Source organism: Rhipicephalus sanguineus, chromosome 9, assembly GCF_013339695.2.
Source record: "Rhipicephalus sanguineus isolate Rsan-2018 chromosome 9, BIME_Rsan_1.4, whole genome shotgun sequence".
Lineage (NCBI taxonomy): Eukaryota > Metazoa > Arthropoda > Arachnida > Ixodida > Ixodidae > Rhipicephalus > Rhipicephalus sanguineus.
In genome coordinates this window covers 73,006,665-73,028,035 of record NC_051184.2, presented here as the reverse complement: position 1 = coordinate 73,028,035, position 21,371 = coordinate 73,006,665, and the positions used below count along the sequence as shown (strand labels likewise).

At 48.7% G+C, this 21,371-nt stretch overlaps 1 pseudogene; it reads right to left on the bottom strand.

The window, feature by feature from the left end:
* Positions 1 to 1,261: 1,261 nt before the first annotated feature.
* LOC119405318 (protein enabled homolog) overlaps positions 1,262 to 21,371 on the bottom strand; it is a 64,664-nt pseudogene continuing 44,554 nt past the window's right edge.

Below are 21,371 nucleotides of genomic sequence, written 5' to 3'. Positions count from 1 at the left end.
AACCCTCACTACAGAGCCTCTTAACATGTTCGAGAACTTAACTCTCCACAAGGGAAAACATTCCTTGCTTTGGCCTGTGAAATGCGCGACGATCCTTTTTTTGTAGCCCGAAGCCCTCCCTCATTTCCTCCAGCAATGTTCACGCACCACATCGGAACTGAAGTGTCGTCCAACCGCACGGTTCCCATGCTCCAGCACATATTCGACCACCTTGAGTTTAAAACAGGCCGTGCAGCTAGCATACCGGACCATCGTACCCTACACAGCAGGTACCCAACGAAGTTCACCACGAGAAACCCGACAACAAAGCAGCGACGGATGACGGTGCACACATTGCGCCGTCGGCGCCGTTGCACTTTGTTTTTCTATTTTTTTGCTGTTTGCATGTCGCTGGGTTATTAGCAAGGAGGTTTCTTCTGCATTCGGCATATGGCGCTCCACCACAAAAAGGCGCGCGCGACTCAGGTATGTTTCGACCTGTATAGTTCGCGCTCGTGCTGCTGGCACCTATTTAGCCTGGTTGTTAAACTATGTCTGGACTTTCAGTGGGTCGTTGTTTTGAGATATAATGCCATAATTTAACGTTGTTTCAATCGTCAATGGCAATCACACCAAAATGAAATGAACAGGTGCATACAATACAAAATAGCTTTTTTTTTAGAGGACCAAAGTGGGGGGTGGGTTCATTATGCGAGTGGGTTCATTACGCGATTAAATAGGATAGTCTCCTGGTTAGCTTAGATGGTAGAACGACCACACTGGAAAGGTGTTGGCCATGGGTTGGAAACGCATACCGAGTCCAACTTTTTCGTAACTGGGAAGCTTTCCTCATAACTTTTGTTTCTAGCATTGCACTATGCACAGGTAGGCGAATTTATTTCTTTCCTTCCTTCCACAAATACAGTACAATAGATTGTACAGTACCATACAATAGTACTCTCTTGTGCATTTAGCATGCTTTCCATTTTCCTGTGCTGTACTATCTGTTTGCAGCTAGCGTAGCACAGCAGACAAACATTTGTTCTCAGTTAAATAGAAGGGCGCCGTTTCATCTACGACTGTGATGGTGGGTTACACCAGGCAGGCTGAGGCTCACGAAGTCATGAAAAAAAGATCACAGCCTCCCAAGTGCTAAACTAGCCAACCTAAGCCATTTCAAAATGTAAAATGAACCTTGCACAGCCATCTTCTAGCCAGCTGCAACACTGCAGCTTCAGCTCAAAGGAAATCGAGGCATATTACAAAACAAACATGGTACTAGTTTTATTATTCAGATCTACCGGCATCACACCCAAAACAACTGCTCAGAACATCTGTATATGCAATTTCTTCTAGCCAGAATCAAGAGCTTTGTAAAGGAAGATCACTGGGTAAACCTCCTAAGCCTACAGAACAAAATACAACAACCTAAGTGTAAAGAAGTTTCGCCAAAGCGCTCGCAAGTGGTTGCAAAGGCATCAAGTCAGCAATGTCAGCGTCACAGAGGACATGGGTTAAATAAAATTACACCTAGAGTGGGTGGCATTGCGAGCCGGTTTGCGTCTGCGAAAAAACCGCACGGCGCTTTCGCCAGTCTAAAAGAAAAGTATGACAGCATCTATGAAAAAAAAGTCTAAAAAAGAAAGTAATCTCTTGAGAGCAAGTGCTGCTGTCAGCACAGAAGAAGTAGTTGTTAAGAAGACATCCGCGTCGTCTTGGTAAACATCACAATTTTCCAATCTGTCGAGCAAACAGCACGGGCCTACAATTGTCCAGCGTAGTGCCAGGGTGATATGGTTGCCATGGCAGATGTGTGCGTCAACAGCGGTGAATGCGTCACTGAGCAGAATTTGCACCACAATCATGGAAAAGTCGGCAAAAAGCAGCACCCAACGAGAGTGGCACGCAAAGCACGGGGGTGGGAAAGGAAGTTGACGAGCGGGCTGGGAGGAGTGGGTATAAGGAAGAGAAAGCTTCACTCAAATGCACCCCGGGTGAATTCGCGACCAGGCGTTCTGTTTTTCACGACGTACAGCACACTGGCCGAGGGAAGACAATGGGAACGCACACGACGGAGCTCGTCACGTCGCGCAGCACGGGCCAGCCCGTGCAACAACGTGTTCTTGCACTCGCATGCACACTCAAAGCTGCACGAGACGAGACAAGATACTCGGATAAAAGAAAGACCGCGCACCCGCCCACTCCAACGGCAACAACTACACATTTAGAAAAGTCAACAACTGGCTCTGCAACCCCTTTTTGCAAGGCCAACGGCAAGCCGCTTGTCTGCCAGTGCCCTTCACACCTGATAGGAACAAGCCTGAAGCATGCCATCATCTTTTATCACTATTTAGAATAGTGCCCAAAATGGCCCGCCGTAGAGAGCCTTTTGACCGCTCGAACACGTGGTCAAGGCAGGAGGACATGCACATGCAAGGAAAAAACGACGTTCAGTCATACGCACGCGCGAAAAGTTCGTCTGGATGAAGCTAACGCCGATGGCGGCAACGTCTGTTAACGAACCTACAAGAGTGCAAGTTATTGTTTCCTCACTACTGTGTCAATCAGCAGGCATGTGTGTTATTTCACCATAGCCCAAGCATAGCGACCTTGGCCTTTCTTGTCAAAAGCAAAAGGTGGGGCCAAATTAACCTTCGACAGCGCCAGAATGCTGATCTCATGCAGGCGGTTCCAATTAATTGCTAATGGAAATCCTAACAATCTCGGTGCCGAAAAACAAGGCAATACGCCAAACATGGCACCAAACATGCTTGCTTCCCGTGCAGTGTTCATCCGCTGCCCCGCCTGTTGCAGATCACACAAGAAAGCTGCCCTAGAGTAGGCAGTTTGCTAACAGCACTCCGATAATCCTGTAATGTGAAAGTCAGTTGGTTCGGCCTCACGATGGCTTAGGCTTTGGTCACTAGAAACAACATTCCGTTTACAGAGGTGTGTGCGCCAATCGCGCAGACTGAGCATGTGGGCAAGCTCAGCACCCACAACTCGCACGGCCTCTGGGCGAATGCGGCGTTCATGCTGAGGCCGGCCGCCAGGGGCGCAGTGGCCTAGTTGCGGTGCTGTCGAAGGCTCTCCCGGTTGTGCGGTGGCGAACTACGAGGAGCGTCATCCGATCCGCGCTGCGCCCATGGCTCCAGCAAGGCGCTCCTCGTCCTCGGGCGACGCCCCCCAAGGAGGCGAGGGCCACAGTGACGTCCCTCGCTCCACGCCGGGGGGCAGGTGCGGTCGCGGCGACGGCATAGACTGCGGCACCGGCGGTGGCGGGCTGCGGCACACCACGCACGAGGGGCGGCCCGGAGGGGCACGACGGTGCGACCCGTTGCCGCACCGACGAGCCGGCCCAGCAGTCACCGCCGCCAGGTGCCGCCTGGTATGGAAGCCCCGTGGTTGGGTCGTAATATCCTGGCGTGTACGGAGGTGGCGGCTCTTCTGCACCAGACAGAGCACTTTGCTGTAACGCAAGCACCATATGGAGGTTCCACATGGACACTGGCGGCAATACCATCCATCCATCCATCCATCCACACCACACCTCAGTCGCTCCTTCACACAAACCACGCTCTCCTTGTTAAGTGGCGCAAAGCCAAGCGATCCTCTGTCCCTTGCACCACCGTAACCAAAAGAATATTTGCTGTCTCCGGAGTTCTCCACTGAAAACCCTGTGGCCTTGCAAGTGTCAGTCAAAACTTCCATCACAGAGGGATCCACACATGGCACCAAATGTGCCAGCATCTTGAGGCCTCCCGTTCTGTATGAATGCACTGTGGAGCTAGCGATATCCTTGTGACACGCCGTTCCTCCCGTCTAACTTGTGAACTCTTGCCTCCCCTTTAACTTCAAGGGACATACGTCTGCCTGCAGTCTGTAGAACGCATTTTCATACCTGATTCATCACAGTAGCAGCACTTCTGTGTGTCAACCGAAGGAATGAATTCACTTCAATTTCCTGTATACTTTCCAGCTTGCCTGATGAGCGTTCTTCCCCGGAAAGAAATAGTCGCCTATGCTGAACCAACACAAAACAAAAAAGTGGGCTTCTTTGGAACATAAAAATTAAAAGAAACCTGAACACTGGTGACAGAGCTTGCAATGTATGAAACACACAACTAAAAAGGAAAAACAGAGCTTCTTCCAGAGTTAAGTAGCTTGCAACGCCTAAGAATAATGCAGCATTTCGACGAGTTCATCTATTGGCTGCACCATGATCCAGCAAATTACTGGGACATTCACTGCAACATTGGCCGCCGACACAGACCCGGCACAGGGATGGTAGGACCTCACGTGTCCCTGGCTAAATGAAAACAAGCAAAGCCTCTAAACATGCCAGATTTATTGCAAGAAATTCTTAAAGCTGCTTAATTCAGTTTGCATTGTAAACATCTATGACGTAGTAATTACAGTATTGCGTTTCTGTGCTAGAGGTTGTCTGAAGACTTGGGAGGATCGGTAAACCCTACTGCATTCAGAGGAGCTGGTGGCGCAGACCATGGCTGCCAACCGAGCCAGCAGTGTCATGGACCACCACCGAATGAACGCTTGAGCACAACGGGGCCGTGCCGGGACCTGGAAGCCTGCGTGCTCCAAACTCCTCTGTTCAATAAAGTGTTTCGCCTCCTCCTGTGTTAAAATACTGGAGAAACTGTTGTTCGTTCTTCAGATTTTATCTCAAGGTAATCCTATTTTTATTTTCAATTTTATTCGTCTGATATATTACGGACCAGCGCCATCACAGAGACAACTCACACATGCATTTCGAGTATTTTTTTCACATAATCAGGCCTGTTATTGCTTGGGCAATAAAAGTTCACCAAGCAAATATGGACAGCAAGAAAGAAAAAAAAAACTTGGCACAGATCAATAGGGCACAAAAAATTTTCTTCAGATACATTTTTTTGCAACGTGAAAGCAGTGCACCAACCTAAGCTCCAGAAGGATACGTATGAAAAGAGTGTGAAGAGCAAAAAGGTGATCGTGTAACCCTAAAAATTCTTGCCCGCATTACTTGCCGCAGCCCTAACACCTACCTAACTGCAACCCTTAGATGTAAGAATCACATAAAAGCACACAATATTAAGATTTTATTAAAAGCCACACCATACACTTCAAGCATTGCCACAAAGTGAAGGAAGGCTCCATACCAGCGAAGAGATCACAGTGCTGATCAATTTCGTGTGCAGTGGCACGAAGGATATCTGGTGCGCCACGACAGCAGCTAAAGGGGACTACGCAATATAACCACAGGTACTAAATTTACCTAGTCACTGTTTCAGGCGTGCAGTTTCCTTAACACCCTCTGCTTTCAAACTGGAGAATAGGTGGAATCACCCTCTCTTCTTTTGCGACTGTGCTTCAGCGCTACAATATGTTAGCAAACATCAACTTGCCCAGCACACACTCTGCAGTGACTGTGTATTATGGATGGATGAATTTAAGTTTAACGTACATATATCATGGAGGGGTGCTGAAAATACACCAAGGAGACCTAGAAGCAATGCAAAAGAGCCGTTCGGGCTACTTTCCATTGCATAGCATCCACTGATACAAACCCCAGGCGTTTTCATTGCCCAAGTGGTGAGGAGCCTTGGTGCAAATATAACATGGCTATAGCTAAGCAGGAGACCGTGCCAGTCAAAATGTAAGATAGAAATTGTCACTTCCAGCTTGAATGTGTGTACGTAATGTATACATCGTACTTTCCAGCCGGTGGGCTCTTGCGGTTCTCCGACAGCACGCTGTCCCGATGAAAAGAAGCACGAACAGTACGGCATTTACCCGCGCCGCTGGTCGCATTACTTTTCAAGTGGTTGTAGCCTGGTTGGTAATAAAAAGACAAGTCATCCATGATGCATTCACGAGACTAGGGTCTCTTTATTGTCACCAAGCTAAGAGCGCGGAGAAGGCAAGTGTGAACAATGCTGTTCGCGTTTCTTTCCGTCGCCTCTGTATGTCGTAGCATAGTCCCTGAAGTATTGACGGAATGTGGTCGTAGATACGTCGACGAGTTCGCTCGAGTGCTTGCATGACTTGTAATTCCTCTTACGGTGGTCAACATCGTGTTCGCGTTCGGTGCCGCAGGTTACTGTATCACAGGGTACCCTTATTTCGCATTCGCTTGCACATATAAAAACAAGAAAAATCTAAAGTTCAAAACATGCGGAAATATGATAACGATAACAATATCACGAGCAACCAAAGTGATAAAGACTTGAAGAGCTAATTAAAAAAAAAAACTATATAGTAGTCACGTGAAGGCATGGTATGTCTTGCATTTCCTTTTTCTTTTTGCAGCTAAAATTTCAGTTCGCTACGCTTTTCATATTCTTCCGATGTGTGTGCAGCTGAATATTTTTGAGGGGTTGGAAGTTGAGTAAAATACTGCAATGCAATAGCAAGAAAAATATATCTTTTGTGGTATGGCCATGGCTAGGAAACATTGGCCACGGCACAAGCGCTGGAGCCAGCAAGCGAGCAGACTACAGCCAGCCACAGTTGCAGCTTATGTTTTCGGTCAAGCATGCGGCGTGGTCGTACTCGACGTCTGTAGGCTTGTAAGTGTTGCATGTTTGTGTCTTTTGAAGGTTGCACAAAAATGTACGTGTGTAATCACGGCGGCAATGCTAGGTCAGTCATGAACGGCATTGCAAACTTGTGCTTCACCACATCACGCAACTGCTTTGTGCGGTGGCACAATAGCCACTATGGCTAACATTTTCTTTTGTATAAATTTAACTTTTACAGATAGACAGTTCATATTTGCAGTAATGTTGTATACAGCCTTCTTTAAAATGTATATTTGGAAATTTTTTTAGATTGTGTTGACGACCATCAACGACTTCGGATTTCTTGGGGCAGATCGCCCCGAACCCTTCTGTCACAATTATCTCGGGGGTGTTTGCAATGATGGATCGGGAGAGAGTGAGACGGGCACAGGAGACCGTGGTAGGACGGGCAAAAACAACAAAGTTTATCATGAGCAAAAAGGTGACAAAGAAAAAAGCGTTATGACCACTGAACAATATACACAAAACCTATTTACATTCTTGCAACATCTCAGTTCATGCCCAGAACCGAAATTAGCTAAACAAAGTGTTTTAGCTAGACTTAGGTAAGTCTCCAACTCAGTCTGGCCACTATGGGCCTTGCGACAACAGAACGTTCTTACAGTTCGTCGCGACGACTCGATGTTCTCGTTGCGTCAATCTCTCGTCGAGACCGTCGTCGACGTCCCTCAGTAGGCCTCCGAGTTCATCGTCGGTTGCCTTCGTCCAGTCTGTTGCTTGCTCTCGTCGCGTGCGTCCCCAGTAGTCTTCTCCGTCCTCGGTCCGTCGAGGTTAGGCCTAACTGGGCCTTGGTCCCTTGCTTCAGGACTCCACTGGTGACGGGCGTCTCGTTGACTGCACTGTGGTCTGCAGCCGTCCTGCCGAGAAGAGAAGGGCTGCTGGCGATCCCGGAACTGCTGTATTGAGGGGCAACGCGTCCGGGTAGCCTCGCTTGGAGCCTTCCAAGGTCGACGGCCACTCCCCGGGCCTTGCGTTCCACCACCTCCAGAACAGAGTACCAGCCACCTTCGCCGCGGGTGCGACGCTTGCTCCTTCCTTGATCTTCTTCGTCCGGCGCCCCACAGCACAGTCCCACGATCATCTTTCGTCGTTCACCATCACGGCTCGGGTCGCATGCCACGAGCCCCTCTCTGGCCAATCCTCTGCGTCGACGTGGCTGGTGCGCGTGCCATCGGGTGACTTTTCTTCTCGCGCACCGTCGCCGCGCTTCCACGTTCGGCACGCGCCTCGTGCCCCTCCTTTACTCATCACACCTTCATCTGGCACCCAACGTGGTATTGCCGTCTGCTGCCAGCAAGGATGGAGGCAGCGTTGAGCCACCTCCTTGAGGCGATGGAGCGCCTCGACGTGGTGTCCGCAGCCTACTGCACAGTGAGCGGCATTGTAGTCCCGACAGTCACCTGTGAATGATGGCTGGCAGCCCCAATTTGGGCAAGTACTGGTGCCCGTGAGTTCTGTGCAGTTTAACCATTTCATGTTCCCTACCAATAAACGTTCGTTTTGAGTTTTCCACTGGCAACGACTTCAGATTCCTTGGGGCAGATGGCCTCGAACCCTTCAGAGGACAAAGGTGAGCTTTTCCAAGAAGCACTGCCACATTAGCAGACATGCAACTGCCACTACTTGTATATGCACGTGAGCACTTGTCTGTGTCGCCTCTCTTCGTCTGTCTGTTCTTTTCCACACCAATCTTTTTTTTCTTTTGCAACAACTAACCTGCACAAGTGTCCACATTAAGCATTGCTTCAGAGGACTTCTAGTACGGCGTCTGCCAGGAAAAACCAGTCACAAAGATGAAAATTTTGTCAATCGGGCATTTCCTGGCCATGTCTGGACGAAGTGACCTCAGATACTATTGCAAACTGCTTTCACAAATCTGGAATTTTTATGGGACTGAATGAGGCTCAAACGGAAGAATAAGAAGAGCCCAACGATGACTTGCAGATTGAAAACAGGGAGAATGTCGAAACTCAAGCTTCAGCTCAAGACTTCATCGCTGCAGAAAACAATGTTGCGACTGAAAGTCTAGTTTCCTTCAGCAGTTCCCATCATGAAAGGCGCATCAAGAGAATGTTTGATCGCCTGACAGCAGAAGCCAGAGCCCACCGTCATCGTGGAGTGAAAAGGGCCCGTTTGAAAGAATGTTCGCAAGGATCGTGCAGCACAACTTATGCTGGTGGACAATTTTGGCGACTTTTCATGCTTTTCAAAATTCTGTTCACCATTATGGCCTAAGATACTGCATTTTTAACAACACTGTGATAAGAAAAAAAGCTTTGTTCCTAAAGACAAGGATGTGCCACTGTTTGCAGTCCAGGCAGCAGTTTGAGAGGCCCTCCAATGCATTTCAACCTTGGCACCCACACTGCTAGTTCTAGCATATTGCGAGAGCTGCAGTTAGAGCAAACCTCAAAGGGTTGCCAAAGGACAAATGAAAAGGGCTACCACTGCATTTTCAGTGCAGAGAAGAAGGGAGAGACACTAGGCAGTTTCTCAAGCAGCTGCGAAGTGGATGCAGAGAGAAAGCTCCACCCAGGTAACTCGCCAATGGCTTTTCCTCACATGGCGATTAGTTATTCGGGCTTGTTGCCTGCCCCAGGCATGAGCGTCGGCAGGATTTTGTCTTGGGGGGTGCAAGCCTGTGTTGCATTGCGGCTGGGAGAGGGGGAGAGCGCTGGTGTAGCTTGGGTGGGGGCAAGTGCTGGTGTGGCTTGAGGGGGGCAAGTGCCCCTTTTGCACCCCCCTGCCAACGCCCATGGCCCCAGGTATGGCGAAAAAATAGCACAACTTTTTCGAAGGCAAAAAAAATAAATCACACCATCTTCCGCTAAAGGGGAACGTGAGGCAATGCGAAGCAGCGTTTCGGCATGTCGAGCCCGGGTTTCGAGGGGGATGGGAACGGGAGAGAGGGGGAGCGTAGAGAGGAAGTGGAGAGGGGAAAGGGAGCGAAGTTGGGGGAAGTAGAGAGGGGAAATGGAGAGGGGGAGGGTAGATGGGGAGCTGAGAGAGAGAGAGGGGGAGTGGAGGTGTGTTGAGAGGGTTTGTGCATGCACAGTAAGAGTGGTCACGCCCCACACCACCTGTTTAAACTCTGCCATTAGATGCTTTGCATCTAATATATATATATATATATAAGGGCTGGGTTCCAAGCTTCCTACTGTCATGCAGCAGGTGAGACTTTCACGAACGAAGTTTTTCACACCCAAGATAGAGACACCAAAATAAGGCCCTTCGAAGTGAATTTGTGCGCAATGAACGCTATAAATAGTATTGGCAAGGAGGCAACGGCTGTCAGACTCCTACGCCATGATCAATATTTCCCATCAAGGGCTTCAGGATAAGACATACCAGAGCCACATAAAGGTTATGAAGGACACCTGCAGTGCAACTGCTGCTAAATGCAAAGCGACGAGTGTAGCTTGCATCAAAGAGCTTTATGCAGAGTTAGGCAATGCACCCGGAAACGTTGACGTCATTTATGACGGCACCTGGCTTACGTGTCGACATAGCTCGCATATATGCGTTGGCTCTATTGTTGAAATGTACAATGGTCTTATGATAGACCATATCGTGCTGTCATTCTTTTGCCAGGCATGCACCACCGGACCCAAAGAAGGCAAGGCAAGAGCTTACCCAACACGCCCCTCTATGTCAGAAGAGTGTTGGTTGCAAGTTGAGGGGATTCGAGGCACGCCCGTAACCTTTGCACGGGGATTTGCCGTCTGCTAACCCATTTTCTCCCCGTTCCCTCCCGCGGCGGCAATGTGGCGCCATCTTGCGCCATGCGCCGCCGGGTTCTCGTGGTGGCGCTGTACGCTATCTCAGAAATCGCGAGATTCGGTGCACGCTGGGACGGCTCTCTCTCTCTCTCCTGGGCCAGCGAACGGCGAGGTCACGTTTTCCTTGCGCTCCGACATCCCCTTTGGGAATCGCCGGACTGTAGCCTGCCTGGATGCCTTGGCATCCTTGGCGGGCGTGGCCACCGTTGCGGTAGCTTCTGTTCCGTACACTAAGCCAAAGGCGGTGCCAAGTGTTCGTGCGTGGTCGTACCACGCTGAGCCGCACTTGCCGGAGGCCCACGTGTGCGGAGATTTGCCCTAACTCTCTAACTCTCGCGACCAGGCCCAGCGGTCATCGCGAAAGTGCGCAGCATAGCCGCTCAGGACCGTTTCCCTAGCGGCGTGTCAAAGCTCGCCATTGCGAGCTGCGACGTGCTTCACGGAACCCCTTTGTGTATTCCGTCCGCCTGCGGCGGCCCTTTGCTCCCCGCGTCCCGGGAGCGGACGCTGTGCTTCGTTGGGGTGCAGCGCGACCTGCCCGCTGATCGCGTCCCATGCCCATTCCGCGGCTGCACGGTGGCTGAGGCTGAGGAGGCTGTTGGGGGGGCGCAGCTGACCACACCGGACGGTGTCACCGTCTGCGTCACGTGCGGTGTGACGGTCTGTTTCAAGAGCCACTACTCCGGAGAGATGCACGTAACGCGGACAAAGGCGGCTGCGGACCACAGAGGCGTCGCGAAGGAGGCACCGCGGGCGCCGGCACCGCTCAGCCAGCGCTCAGCCAGTGCTCAGATGCGGCTCTCGCGGCTCTCTGCCGCCGCCGCCGCCGCCGCATGGGCGAGGACCCAGAGTTCGCCGCACTGCTGGCAGGGCCGCCAACCAACGACGGCCACCCAAGTGGGAGGTCCGCGGACACCCTGGCCACTATGGACGTGAACCGACTTCTAGAACTCTAAGCATGGACTAGACAATCCCCCCCTCTGTCCACTGGCTTTTTTTTCTTTTTTTTGAAATACAATCTTTTCCTTTACATATTTTCAAGTGTATTGTTTTTTTTTTTTAGCAGCATTTACAGGGCTGGGCTGAGGCTAGTTGTTGCTCAGTTCATGTCGTCTTTGCATGCATAAGCGACGACCGGCTGCCTTTGCAGACCGGTATATAGGGTGAATTAAGGAGAGGAGGATGTGGGGATTCGAGGCACGCCCATAGCCTTTGCGCAGGGATTTGCCGTCTGCTAACCCATTTTCTCCCCGTTCCCTCACGCGCGGCAATGTGGCGCCATCTTGCGCCATGCGCCGCCGGGTTCTCGTGGTGGCGCTGTACGCGATCTCGGAATTCGCAAGATTCGGTGCACGCTGGGACGGCTCTCTCTCTCACTCTCCTGGGCCAGCGAACGCTGAGGTCACGTTTTCCTTGCGCTCCGACGTCCCCTTTGGGAATCGCCGGACTGTAGCCTGCCTGGGTGCCTTGGCATCCTTGGCGGGCATGTCTACCGTTGTGCTAGCTTCTGTTCCATACACTAAGGCAAAGGCGGTGCCAAGTGTTCGTGCATGGTCGTACCACGCTGAGCCGCACTTGACGGAGGCCCACGTGTGCGGAGATTTGCCCTAACTCTCGTGACCAGGCCCAGTGGTCATCGCGAGAGTGCGCAGCATAGCCACTCAGGACCGTTTCCCGAGCGGCGTGTCAAAGCTCGCCATTGCGAGCTGCGACGTGCTTCGCGGAACCCCTTTGTGCATTCCGTCCGCCTGCGGGGGCCCTTTGCTCCCCGCATCCCGGGAGCGGACGTTGTGCTTCGTTGGGGTGCCGCCGAAAAGCAAATAAAGTGTCTGTGTGTTGTATTTGATTGAACACTGTTTCTGTCACGCGGCGCTCGGCGCCCTCGTTAGCGGAATGTCCGCGGAGCGGTGCGCGTACGTAAGCAGGCAACGGCACACGCGGCCCTGTGGCTCGCTAAGCCTGAACCCGCGGTGGTCTCTACTCCGGTGAGTTTGGAGACTACCACAAGATGAACTATTTGCAGTCGAAGTGGCTCGGAGGAGGCAGTCACTTGTGCACTGCTTTGTTCAGCCTTCTGCGAGATGCACCGGGCAATTACCGAGCACAGGAGATTCCTCACTGGGCACCTTTCCCGCACTACGCGGTGTCTTTGCAACTTTGTGACCCGACCAGCAGCTGGTTGTCACTTGCATCGGCGACACATCCAGGCAAGGAAAGACTGCACCTGACAACTAGACCAGTTTTCAGGAATGTACATCGCTGTGATCCCTTCATTGTGCGTATAGTGCCCTATTGTGTCTGTTGTTCACTTCCCGGTCACCATCCGTCGTGCCAGGCACGCCGCTTCTCTCTTTCCTGGGGTGGGAAGTAGGCGGTGCTTACTTTTCTTTTAGTGGGCGAAGATGAAGACTGGACTGGACTGTGCTGGACATATTGCTTTCTAATGAGGGGTACTAATTAGTACTGCGTAGTGCTCACTGTGGAGGGGTAGCAACTGATGTGGGTTCGTGTTGTTGGTGGGACGAGGTCGGTTCTCGCCTTATCAGTCAACCTTGAACGTTGTTCGAGTGCCCTAGTCGTATGATGATAAGAGCTCCTCGGACAATAGATAAGCGACCACAGACGCAAACACTTGAGTGATTAGCCAAGAGTATGGATGTAGTAGAGACCGACACGCTCACATTATCCATGTCTGCCCCTGGGCATCAAACTACTGCAGATGCAAGCCCTTACAAGAAGTCCCAATCAAGCGGCGAACAAGACCTTCAAAGCCCTGGCAATTCCTTACAGTCGAACACTTCGTCAACTTCACTGAGCATGCAATGCTATACCCCAGGCAGCTCTGCTTATTTGAAATTGGAGGCTCACCCGTCTACGTCTCACTTGCTTCAGGTAAGTATTTTTTATATATATATTTTTATATATATTTTTTAAATTGTGTTTTTTATATGTATGCAGATAAGACTGATGGAGGTGGACCAAGATCCCAGGATTCCTGGAATCCGCTCTGGCCGTTTGGTTACCAAACTCTGTGTGCCGATTTCCCAACAAGCCAACCTGCTGCCACTTCAAGTGCTGATGCAAGCTGCGATGCAGATGCTTATCAAGGAACTACCTTCAGCGAGCAGCCAAAACGAAGACCCCAGGATTCAACAGTAGATCTCATTTACAACTTTCTGAAGCAGATTTGTGTGTCTCCACCAAAGTCTAGCTTTCGTACTTTAGAGTGGGTCAATGGCCCTGTAGCTTCATATAGTGCAGCTGACTCTAAATATAATTTTGCAGTTCGTAGGTGGAAGACACAGCTGACCTATTGGTCCTTTGATGACTTTTGTCATCATTATGATGTAGTTCAGCCAAATCCTGTTTTTGTGCCAATGACTACATACATGTCACTCAGTGAAAGTGTTGTCTGGATGGAAAGGATTTTATATATTCAAACAAATGGTAACATTAAGCAGTTTGTAACTGAAGTATTCCAAGTTCTTGAGAAGCTGTTGCCAAAGAAAAATTGTATATATATTATATATGAGCCCAGTTCAGGGAAGAACTTTATTTTTGATGCTATAAAGACATTTTATTTAAACACTGGCCAAATGGGTAACTTTAATCGCAACACTTCGTTTCCTTTCCAAGACTGTGACTCCCGAAAAGTGATTATGTGGAATGAGCCTAACATTGAGCCTCGCTCATATGAGACTGTAAAGATGCTGCTAGGTGGAGACACTCTATCTGTGAACAAAAAGTATGAAGATTATGTTGAAATATATCGGACTCCCATTATAATGTTAACAAACATTGAAGTCCTTCCTAGAACTCCTGTTTGGACAGATCATTGCTTCTTTTACCAATGGCAACGTATTGACATATGGGAGAATAATGTAGCAAAACCTCACACATTTGCATGGCGTGAGTTAGTAAACAAGTACGTTGACTTGAAGTGAATAAAGACAATTTTATTTTCATTCATGAACTTGGTTTTGTATTCCTCCGTGAACAGCCGATGTAATGCCCTTGTAGACGTTGTCTCGGGTCTTGAATTGGTTGTCCACCCACATAGAGTCCTTGGCAGCGTGCCTGAAGCTTCTTGTATAATAACTCCAGTGATATTCCAGGTGCAATTCTGTGGAGACTTCCCATATGCCACACACAGCAGCAAAGTCAGCAGTCGGTGATAATGGTGTGTTTGTCTGTACTGGTAGTACACCAAAGTTTATCAACGGAGGATCATACGGAGTCATGCTGTTTCCTAATGGACGTTCCGCTAATTTTGCCTTTTCTATAGGTTCATCATAAGCGAATATTATTTCATCTAACTTGGCTATAAGATTCTTTCCTTCTTCAAATTGGTTTTTACTGTTAATCTATACACTGCTGCTTTTACGCCTGCATTACAAGGAAAAGTAGCTGGTACTTGATATACATTTTTTATCGGTGAAAACTTGTAATCATGCTCATAATTGATAATTGGTTCACCTTTTTGTACATTCATATCTGTAATATTTAAATGCTTAATTAGTCTTACAGCCTCCTTTTGAGGAGTCTGAATCAATGTGTATGTATTATAATGTCTTGGTATACCTACAACTGCAGGAATTTGACTATCTCTATCCAAGTCGGCACCGCCCCATAATGCTTGAATGATACCGGTCGGTGTTTTTTCTGACGTTACTACCAGCTTTGTTGCGTCCGATTCAGTCCATGCATATGGCACGGATAATATGTTATATGTCGTATCAAGTCCTACACATGAACCAATTTGTACTACTAATTGGCTATTAGCATATCCGCTCGTAGTCTGATTTGTAGCAAAGGGTAAACGGTATCCTAGTGGTGTTACTTTCATTTTACAAGATTTTGCAAAAGTCCTATCGGGTAATGTCATAAATTGTCCCCAGGACATGAAATTAAAAAGGTAATTTGGGTTTAGTGTTACTAATGGTGTCTTAAGAAAATAATCTTTAGAGTCTACACTGAATCCCAATGTTCTCATTACGTTTGTTATTTTTTCATATTCGAATCTATATCCGCCAGTATATACTTGAAAGGTATTATATATAGTCATATGTTGTGTTTTTTCTGTCGGATTCCTTATTATTTGATTTACTTGCATTGCTCCTGTGGTAGTATAACCTTCTTCATTTTGTACTTCCATTCCCTCAAGGTTTTCTCGATTATGACTTGTCATTTTCGATGGCTCTGGCTCCATACGTGCCCTCTTACGGCTAGGGAAAAATTGCTTTATGTCTGCCGTGTTGATCTTTGGATACTGTACACCAGCTACAGACTCACCAATATATTTTCCTGCAATGCCGGCTGTCCCAATCCAAGCGTGCGGATGATTGAAGCCTTCTTTAAAAGTCTCTTGAATAAAATGCCAGTCAGCTTCTCGTACTATGGAGGGGTCTCCTTTTTCGATGGCTTCTTGATATGCACGGTCGTGCTCTCTCGCAAGGGCGTCGTCCTTATCAGCAGGGTCACCGTTGTCAAGAGCGTTGCCTGGACCGACGTACTTGTGTTCTGGCAGGAGAGGCATTGATAAGATTCTGCTTCGCACGTCTTTATATACTGTACTGATAAGGCGAGAACCGACCTCGTCCCACCAACAGCACGAACCCACATCAGTTGCTACGCCTCCACAGTGAGCACTACGCAGTACTAATTAGTACCCCTCATTAGAAAGCAATATGCTGGAACGGCAACCCCAAAGGGGCACCCCCAACCCATTCACCACCGTGGCACTGCAGCCCCGAACTGTATCATAAAAAAATTAACAAAAATTAAACAAAAAAACCTTAAAAAAATATATATATATAACAATATATATAAATAATTATTAATAATAAAAAAAATCGAAGAATTAAAGAAATTAATAAATTAATAATAAGATGAATAGCGATAGCTATAAGCGGTGGAATGGGTTGGGGGTGCCCCTTTGGGTGGATGAAGACTGGACTGGAAGAATGTGGTTGATTGGACTGTCCTGAACTTGTTCTCCAACAGGGAATCCCGGGAAGGCCCAGGCTTTATAACGCGAGCGTCGAGACGCTCCGAACGACACTACTACACGCTACCAAATCATTATGCAAATAAATGTTCCTGTTATCAGCTCCGGTTCCTGATCTCGACTTCTCCCGGAGGCCTGGTTGCTACCCGGTCCTATGGGCAGACCCCCAACCACGTCACTTGGACGATGACAAGGACGTATTTAACCCAGAGGAGAGAGGTCTGTTCTATAAGGCGAAGCCAAACAGCATTTGACAGTGTTGTTGTGTTATAACATGAATGGCACAGAAGAAAGAAAACTGTTAGTAAATGGAAAATCCAAATAGCCTCGCACCTTGCAGCATGTAAAGAATGTGCCCCAAGTGGATTGCAGAGACGAAAGCATGGATGACGAAAGACATCTTCAACGCCTGGCTACTGCAGTTTGACAGATAAATGATAAAGCAGAATAGGAAGGTGCTATTTTTAGACAACTGCTCAAGCCACCACAACTTGAAGCAGTTGAGCTGGCCTACTTTCCTCCAAACGCCACCTTGGTATTTTCAGCCAATCAAGGTATCTTACTGTACTCGCCTTGTCAACGCCTACTCTTCGACATGCGAAATAACCGGGAATCGAAAATAGGCGCCAAATTTCTAGTCGAAGTGTTGGCAAGCATTTGGCAACAAGTGAGGTCATGAAAAACTGCTGTAGGACGGCTGGTTTTCAGCGAAATGATGGAAATGCCAACAAGGAGTCGTCCTTCCTAGATGTCAAACCATCGGACACATCACTGTGCCATAGTCAAAGAAGTTGAAAATGGCATGAAAAAAGCTGTCATGGCCGCAAAGTATGGTATCACGAATACCGCTGTATTGGTGATTTCGAAGAATCGAGATTAGGTGCGACAGCAGCTGGACATGAATGCTGCTTCATTCTCCGGGAAAAGAAAGCACACATCCAAGTACGAGGACGTTGACGCTACCTTGTTCCGGTGGTTCAAGGGAATGCGGGCACAAAATGTACTGATTGGTGGGCCTACTCTGCAAGCGAAGGGCAAGTGCTTCGCAAATCTTACGGGGTACAATTAATTTAACCCCCGAAACGGCTGGATTCAGCGATTTAAGGATCGCCATGGGATAATCTGTAGAGTTATTTCTGGCGAAAGTGGAGAAGATGACTCCGCGGTGCAAATGTGGCTGAAGATCAACGTCGAGACAATGTTTCAGGCACATGCGGACCGCGATAATTACAACGCTGACAAAGCCGGGCTGTTTTATAACCTGCTCCCGAATCGCATTCTTTCAATGAAACGCGAGCACTGCACAGGTCGTAAGGCTTCAAAACAGCGCGTCACAGTTTTGTTCTGTGCTAACTTGGATGGGTCAGAGAAGCACCGCTTGTTTGTCATTGGGAAATATGTGCGGCCACGCTGCTTCTAGAAGACTGAGCATCTTCCCATGATGTATAAAGCCAACGGCAAGCCTTGGACGACCCAAGACCCATGACGCAAAAGCGCCGTGTCATCCTCATTTTAAACAACTGCACAGCTCACAACATAGAGCCAAAGCTGGGAGCTGTGAACTTGAAGTTCCTTCCGGCCAACACCACTGTGAAGAGCCAGCCGCTGGATCAAAGCGTCATGGCAACTGTGAAGGCACTCTACAAGAAGCGCATATGCGAGCAAGTTCTGCTGCATTTACAGCGGAAGGAGCCTCTCAAAGTGGATTTGAGAGCCGCAATAGACATGATCATGGCCGCTTGGTGGCAAGTTAAGCCATCTACCATCAAGAAATGCTTTGAAAAAGAAGGCTTCATCCGCAATCACGGTACCGATGTGCCCACTGACGACAGCGACGACCAACCAGTGTGCGCGGATGAGGTATGGTCTGAATACATCACGAACCATGTTGTATCCGAAAGTGACACTACTGAGGACTTTTTGAAAGACATTGACGACGATGCGGACATGTGTGAAAAGGCTGCAACCGATGAATACATCGTTGCAGTGGTCCGGGGTGACGAAGATGAGGCTGCGCTCGAGTCCGTAACTGGGTTCGATGCAAGTGCGGGTTGGCTTTTCCGTTTTCATCAGAGAAACGGCATAATTTGGCAGGTAGTCTCGGGTGAAGAAAAGGCTGCGAACAAAGAGGGCACGAATTCCTGGTGGAACGATAGTTTCCGAGAGATGGCAGAGTCTTTCTCCGAAGATGATCTTTTCCCCCCATGCGAGACCGCATGCTTCTATCAGCTTCTGCCAGATCAGACGATGCGCTTCCAAGGACAGCAGTGTAAAGGAGGCAAGAAGTCGCATCTTCACAAGACAGTCTTGCTCTGCTGCAATGCATCAGGCACAGAAAATCAAGCCACTCATCATCGGAAAGTACGCAAAGCCTGGCTGCTTGAGGAACGTCGTATCCCTACCAAATGACTATCGTGCGAACACGCATGCCTGGATAACAAGAGAATTCTTTTCAGAATGGCTCATCAAATTAGACCAATTGATGAGAGAAAAAACAATTCTATGGTGGTCGACAGCCGCTCGGCCCACATCATGAATGTTCACTTGCCGCACGTTCGCCTAGAGTTTCTGCCCCCGAATAACATGCCCCTGCTGCAACGACTCAACCAAGGAATTATGAAGAGCGTTGAGGCAGAATTTCGCAAGAGCCTTGTGCAGGGGTTGATTATCAACCTCCGCAAAAGCCAAAATTCGTCAAGCGGCGGAAATGCTCATGGGAGCTTGGTGGATCTTGAAGTCGTCCACAATCAGCAGCTGTTGGCGAAAAGCAGGCCTAATGAAGGTGCCTGTGCAACTTGAAGACTGCTTGGAAGTGAACAAATGTGAGGCCTAGCGACGGCGATGCTTCTGACGAGTTTGCCGTGGCATTCAAGTATGTCAGTGCCTTTTAAGAAGATCGGACTCATCGACAACGAAGGAAGATCGCGAGAGAAAGAGTTCTTCCTTGATCCCCGACATAAAAGCTTTAAACATCCTTGTGATCATTGCAGTGTGTCCAACGTGTCACCGTTCGGGAATACGTGTCCGGTAAACAGCTGACGAACACAAAGGCATCGTTTCTGGAACTACAATGCGAAACAGTGAGTGCCCCGAAAGTATTCTTTCAGCGATGTGTACACTGCAGTGAGTAGCTTCGAGCGAGGAGGCCAGTGTAAGCACGGCGAGTGACGGGCTGATCGCAAACAGAACCTACGACAGCGGGAGTTCGCGCAATAGCTATGCTGTAAATGCGCAAGCTGTCAATGTGTAGCTGCGTGCGCTTCCGTCTCATGATCTAGTAGCTCTTGGCACATCATGAGGCAGGGCACGCCAGAAAACAATGTCTGGCAAACTAACAGCAGAAGCAAGAGCACATCGGCGTACGCTGGAAATCTCTCGTCGAAGAGTCTGCTCAAAAGCACTGTGAGGGAGAAACTTATGGTGCTGGCTCATTTCAGTGGCAGTGGCCACTAGAACAATAATTCGCCCCTTCTGTGTGCAAATATGATCGCATTTAATGACCTCTTTCATAAATAAACATTCAATTTTAACTTCAAACTTCGTTTTGCGCAAAACACTTTTTTGGCAACTTTTTCAGCTTGCCCGTCTTGATACTTCTGGTGCACGGATCTGCACAAAATTCTGCCCACATTTTCTCTGAGGTGTGAGGAATGCAGTTATCTCCTCCAAATCTCAATATTATTTACCGCACTTTTGCGATTGTAAGCAAAAGTATGGTAAATACTGTCGCTGTCACTGCCGATGCAATCCAGACGAAAGCGATGGAGATCACGAAAAGAAAGTAGATTCCCCGCACGGTGTTTCATGCTAGCCGCAGCTGGGTGGAGCACATGATGAGGAGGAATAGTTTTTTTTTTTTTTGAGGCACCGGACAACCATATGCCAAAAGCTGCCAGGTGACTGAAGACTTTTCAGCAATACGTTATGGATCTCTGCAGACAAAAACTGCTACGATCTCGGCCAGATCGGCAACGCCGATGAGACGCCAGTGTTTTTTTGACATGCCGAGGGTGAGCGCTGTTAATGAAGTAGGAGTCCAGGAAGTGAGGGTAAAGACGACAGGGTATGAGAAGCAACGTGTCACAGTGATGCTGTGCATCACAGCCAACGGCCGCAAGCTTCCGCCCTATATAATCCTCAAAAGGAAAAACATGCCGAAAAATGAATTTTTCCCGAAAGATGTCATCGTCCGAGTGCAGGAGAAAGGGTGGATGGCAGCCAAACTGATGGAGAACTGGATCCCAGTCGTGTGGCAAAGGTGACCGGGGCAACTGCTTAGATAGCACGCTATCTATGCTTCTTTTAGATGCCTTTCGCGGCCACCTTACCCCGGAGGTTAAGACCAAGCACCAAAGAGGAACTGCGACTTGGTCGTCATTCCACGGGGGCTACACCGGTGACATCGGTGCTACAACCCCTGGACGTCTCAGTTAACAAGCCGTTTAAGGCCCACCTTCGACAGGAGTACGAAAAGTGGGTCCGGAACCCCGACCGGAAAAAACCGCCAACGGGAAAGCTGCAGAAAGTGTCCCCGTCAGCGATAGCTACGTGGATTTTGGACGCGTGGAAGCAGATCAAGGTTGACGTCGTTAAATCGTTTCAGAAGTGTTCGATCACTAACAACTTAGACGGCACCGAAGACTATCTGCTGTGAAATACCGAGAGCAGCAACTCAAATGGTGCGATGGACTCTAAACCGACTCCAGCGGCAGTGAGAGTGACTGACCGCAGACACAAGTGGTGGGTTCACTGCCTACACTTTCTTTTTATTTTTACTGTTTTCTATATGAAATGCGATTTCTCATACCCACCTTGTTGAAATATTGCTGCGAAAAGGGGTTGGCCGTGCGGTCATTTTTCATTTCTCGAATCTAAGCACCCCCCTGACTTTTAGTATCGCGTAGAAAAAAATGGGGAGCTTAGAATCGAGTAAATGTATATTAAAAAATTTGCAAGTAAACACTTACTGGGGGTCTGGGTAATATGAACTTCTCCAAGTTCAAATTTTTCACATCTATTAAATATTTT